Source organism: Chenopodium album, chromosome 17 (assembly GCF_948465745.1).
Source record: "Chenopodium album chromosome 17, dcCheAlbu1.1, whole genome shotgun sequence".
NCBI lineage: Eukaryota > Viridiplantae > Streptophyta > Magnoliopsida > Caryophyllales > Amaranthaceae > Chenopodium > Chenopodium album.
This window is the reverse complement of record NC_137850.1, coordinates 46,634,221-46,640,200: the sequence shown is the minus strand read 5'-3', so window position 1 is coordinate 46,640,200 and position 5,980 is coordinate 46,634,221. Positions and strand designations below refer to the sequence as shown.

The following is a 5,980-nucleotide window of genomic DNA, read 5'->3' as shown; positions in this document are numbered from 1 at the left end:
ATGGTAGTTAGCAACTTAGCATGTCTATAAAAGTTTTTTTTTTGTTTTTTTTTTTTTTTTTGTTCTTATTAAGTTTTGTCTTTTTAGTTTAGTTTTTGCATTTGAGAGAAATTTTCTAAGTAACTTAAAATGATTGTAGTACGGTGTCGGTGAAGGATGGAAACTACAAAGTTTGAAAATGTTCTACTATTACTATCATACAAAACATTTATTTTGGATAAATATAAGTAATATACTACTCATCTCTTAACTCTTTATCGAATTAATTTCTACAATTCTATATTAACACGCACGTCTTTTATTTATTATTTATTTTTAATGCTAAACCTACTCACATACACACGGTTTAATACACATATTGAAATGAAAATTATAAGATCTATCTTAAAAATAATGCAATTTCATAACCTAGTTAATCAAGCAGATTTCTTATGGTAAACTGTAGTATATTTAGTAATTCAAACAAATAAATCAAGTAGATTAATATTCTTAACTCAAACTCGCTAATTTGGCCTGGGAAACAAAATTCTGATATCGGATTAGCTTTTGCCAACTCTAAATTAGCAATTAATCGTACTATTGTGCAAAGTGATACATGATGGGAAAAGGGGCGCGCATAATCAGTGGTGGTAAATGCAATGGTCTAAAGAAAAGTGGAAAAAATGAAGGTTCTTGGGAAGCAATGGTGGGGAACTGGGGTTAAGGTCAGACGGATATCATGTGATCTTCGAATTCTCGCCATTTATCACAAACTCACTTACACAGTGACGATGATGTATATTATTAATATAAATATAATAATACTCTTTTTAACAAAAAAAAAAAATAAAAAAAATAAAATAGTAGGTGTACCTTTGTAATATCACGTGTCTCACGTGACCAAATGCCGTACATGTAGCCCAAGTGATAACCACTCGTCACAAATGGAGGGCTAAAGAAGAGTGTCGGTGAAGAAAATGGTTTAATTTAAACTCACCTAAATGTGATGTTGCTCTTAATTACTGTTGCGTATTGTACTGGACCATAGTCCATGAGACCATCACCATTTATGGGTCCATTCCTAAAACATGTGTAGTTTAATATTTTTGTACAAAATTTTAAGTGATGATAATTGATTCTGATTCTACTTGCGTTTCTTTTTAAATTAATTGCAATGTTTGAAATTTTAGGAAGCAAAACCTAAATTGTGATTGAGCTTTATTCTCTTCATTAATTCTTTCATCAATAACTAAAACGATTATAATGAGTACTTAGTAGCAAAATTTTAGTTGAATGGATCGAGAAATTTCATTCGGACTAATCTATATTCAGAGTAGCTTTTACAAATATGATACTTAAGTTCGTCGTCGTACACTCATACCCATACCCATACCAGCTACATTATGCGACACCTGTACTAGGGTGCCTGGTATTTTGCTAAATTAATATAGCCAAAAATCTGGTATATATTTACAGCCTCAGTCCATATTACAGACTAATCTATATTTGGGCCAATTACAATGATGGCCCAATTTGGTTAGTTTCAAGTCAAGCCCAACTACTTCATTCAAACTCAGTCCATCTAGTCCATCAGCCCTCTGAAAAACTGGAACAGAGTCTTGTTAGATGAATGCAAATTATTACAGAGTACTTTGTATTATTGCCCTCACTCTTTACCACAATTAAGAACAACCCTTCCAAAAAGTAATCGATAATTATTTTTAGGAAAATGATAAAGCCCTAAAAGCTATGGATAAGAAGCTAAAACGGAAATATTGAGGATAAATAAACATTAATTACACCAATCTGTATGTGATTTTGTCACGAATTTCTAATTTAAATCTATTTAATTATATTGGATATGTTTCCATAGAATTTAGAAAAATTAGTCCAGAATCATAAAACAATTGAGACTACGACTCTATTTGGTTGGGTTGAAAAGCTTTTCCAAGAAAATAGTTTTCCTTATTTTACATTGTTTGGTTTGGTCTAAATATGAAAAGAAAATTTTGGGCTGAAAACTATTGTCCTTTATACAAGAAATTGTTTCCCCCAAATTAGAAGGGAAACTATGTTTTCCACTCTCCTTCTATCTTTCCCCTTCTTCAGTTCTTCTTGAGCTGCAAGCTCAAGTAGATCTCCTCACCCGATCTCCTGCTGCAAATTGGTAATATTCTCTCTCTTCTTGACTTGACTATTACTCTAGGGTTTAATGTGGTTTAAAATTTGATTATGTTAGGGTATTTTTTGCCTATATTTTGATTATTTTAGGGTATTTTTTGCACAAAAATTATTAAGTACATCAATTTGAAATTATTATTTTTGATGTGATTAAATTTTCTAAAGATGATTATAAATTGGGAATTTGTTATTAGATGCAATCTACTTGCTGCAAATTTTATTTTTATTCATATATTTACATGTTTTTATCATGCCTACAAAGTGTTTGATAAATTGCCCCACTTAATATTAGTTTTATTTTATTTAAATTGGAAAATTGTTTTACATATAACCAAACAAGGGAAAATGTGTAGGAAATTACATTTTCTAATGCAAATGGTTTTTCATGGAAAATTATTTTTCAGTGAAAATATTTTACACCCAACCAAACAGGACCTACTATTTCAACATTATTAATCAACTTACAACTTACAAGAAAAAAACAATGTCGTAGTTACAACTTACAAGAAAACAATTACATCTAATACATCAAACTCAACTCTACTACAATAGCGAACTCTTAAAATTTATCAACTAATTAATCAAAATCAGGACTAAGAGCTCCATAAGTTACAGATGGCTGAGGTTGTGGGACTCCCTCAATTAACATTTCAGCATTCAAATATGGAGCAGTTTTCTTGCAAGGCATATATTTGTGCATTTTATTTTCAAAGTCACCACAAGTTTTGGGCCTTTTAAAAAAGAGTGCACAAGTATCTGGGCTTCTCTGATCAGGCAGGCCCAATACACAATTGTGCCTTACATCCAACACCCCTTTTTGGATCAGCTTCATACATTCCGGCCCAACTTGGGTAAAATAGTTATCACACAATTTCAATTGCCTCAAGTGAGGCAACATGCATACTTCCTCAGGCACAGAACCATAGAATTCATTCTTTTCCAACACCAGGTACTCCATTTTACCTAAACATGCGAACGATCGCGGTATTGGGCCGGTTAGGACGTTCCTCGAGACGTCAAAAACACGGGCCTTTTTTAGAAGCCCAATCTCATAAGGAAGGCAGCCCGAGAACTTGTTTCCTAAGAAGAGGACCTCGAGGAGGGTGTTCGAGGCCTGCCCAATGGATCTTGGTATTGGGCCTGTGAACTTGTTGTTGGCAAAGGTTAGGAAAGCGGCCGGGGTTGAGCCCATATTGAGTGGAAGGTCCTGCTCAAAATTATTATTGTTGATAAAAAGAGCCAACACTTGTAAGTCAAACAATTCGGGCGGAACCGGGCCCACAAATGAGTTGAATCTAAGGTCCAAGAAGGTTAACTTAGTAGCAGTAAGTACATTCATAGGGAACTTCCCTGTGTACTTGTTGTTACTAAGGTCTAACTCAAATAGGTAAGGAAGAGCGCTTAACACCGGGATTTTTCCTCCGTAATTATTGGAATTAGCGTGGAAAATTGACACGTCGGGAAGTTTGTTGATGAAGTTATCTAGGGTAATGTTTTTCCCCATGATATTACACCCGTTAAATTGAAACGAGTAGAGGCCTAAATCCTTTTTGTTGGGAAGAGGTGCACACCCAAACTTAGGGTTGGCACATAAGTCAGGATTCTTCATATGTTTAACCTTCGTGGATAAGCCACAATTGTCGGTATCAATCCCTTTAATGAATTCTTGTATGACCTTTGTGGCTATTTGGACACGAGATTCTCCGAGGGGCGGGGGTGGTGAAGATGAAGAAGGGGTGGTTGATGGTGGTAACGACGAAGGAGGGGGGCATGGTGCTGGTGGTGGTTGTGGTGGAGGACAATTCTCAGGCATTTCAGGGGCAGGCGAGCCACCAATGGAAATAGGCTCGCCGCCTATGACAATGCCTAAGGCTTGTCTATTTGGTCTAGGAGTGGCTTGAATGTCATAGGTGGCTACTACAATTACAACATGGTACGTACAACATAGTGACACAAATATTAAGATGATGTGTATGAAATGGGTAGTAGGAATGGCAAAAATAGAGGATTTGGTGCTCATAATTTTGCAACTAAGGTTTTCACTGTTTCTTAGTTTAGGGGTGATTTTTGTGAGTGTACCTCGTTTAGTATTTCCTTATCCCCTTATAAAGATGAAAAATAATTGATGGAGTGGACATCAGTACAGCTGCCATAGTGCAATAGACAAAAGTTGACTGAGTCTTCTTAATTATGTAGAGGATGAGTACGTTTGTACTTATGTATGGGTGGGAGTTGAGTTAATTTTTGTTCTTGAAATAGCTACCAAATTTAAGGATATGCTAAATTGCATATACATTAAATTCCTCATAAATTATTAAATTATTTGATGATTGCAACGAATGTTTAATCTATTGTGTCGAGTTATCTTATAAAGACATATAAAGTACATAATATATACTCTTTAATTATTTAGGTTAAATGAGACAAATAAAGAATGCTACATTTAACGAGCTGAGCAGTAACGGGTATAGCGTATAGGCAATATATGTTTTCTCATACAATGGTTGTGCCGGTAGGCAATGTAGTGCATTATAAAATCTAATAAAGGTGTAATTTGTTTTAATTTAATGTTCTGTATGATTTTTCTTACCGTATGATGCATAGAAAGAAAAAGAGAAAAAAAAAAAAAAAAAAAAAAAAAAAAAAAAAAAAAACACGAAGAAAGTAGTCGAAAAAGAATGAAATGTATTGGTTTTCAATGAAATCTTGTTTGTAAGTCGATCTTATTAGAGCGTCACTTTTAATCTATAAGTAATTAATTATTGAAGGCATTTATACGTAATAACTATTGATGTAGATGCTTGTTAACATGTCATTATTTTTGTCTTTGTAAATATACAATTCTCTTGATGCAGACATTAATCGTTCACATGTGGTATGTTTAAACCTTTATAAATATTGCTATTTCGTGATGGAAAGCCACTCCTACTATGAGTACTATCTACTACAGTGTTTCTCATTTCAGGAAAATTGAATAATTAATGAGAGCAAACCTATTGCATACTTGCGTAACGGGAATGGTACTATTAACAACATGCATGCTACTGAATTCATGACATTACAATTTATTAAATTATAGTTTGCATGCTATAATTTCATTAGCTCACCTTACAAAAATCGTGTTAAGAAAATTATTATAATTAGGGTAATCAATAAAATAATTAATTTCGCTTGTAATCATGTGAAGGTGATGACGCTAAGTGAATATAGGATTTTTTTATTTTTATTTTTATTCTTTTTGACGGAAGAAAATGTTTTCATTAATGAAAGATAACTAAATGACACTTACAAACAACTCTGCGAAAATCTAAAATTTCAACACAAATACAATTCACCTTAAAACTAGTTATATCGCAAATTCGATCAACGATCGCTTTTATAAAATCTTCATCCGAAGCAATACAATTTGTGAGTTAGCACTAATTCGTCTTGAGATCCACGGAAGAATAGTTGTTAGGGTGAAAATTTTCATATGGCCTTCGAGATACTTTTGGAGATTGTGAACCCCTAAATCTTCAATCTTTGGCAGACGAACAAACAAATAAATTAAACCTAATAGAATAAAAACCACCATAAAGATGTGATCCTTTATTGAAAGCAATTAAAAAGTTTTTTGGGACTTACCACCGGTACAAATACCGGTGGAAGCCCATACAAAAATTTACAATTGAGACCAGAAGAAAAGAGATGGAAGAGAAAGAGAGAGAAGGAGAAGATTGAAGGAAAACCTTCAAAAAGTAGAGAAAATCTAGCAATGGAGGCTAGAAAAACCCTTCTAAGGGAAAAACCATAGAGAGAACCAAAAAACCCTCCATAGGAG

At 33.6% G+C, this 5,980-nt stretch overlaps 1 pseudogene; it reads right to left on the bottom strand.

Moving 5' to 3' along the window:
- Positions 1 to 2,628: 2,628 nt before the first annotated feature.
- On the bottom strand, positions 2,629 to 4,248 carry LOC145588248 (uncharacterized protein At4g06744 pseudogene; annotated as a pseudogene).
- Positions 4,249 to 5,980: the final 1,732 nt, after the last annotated feature.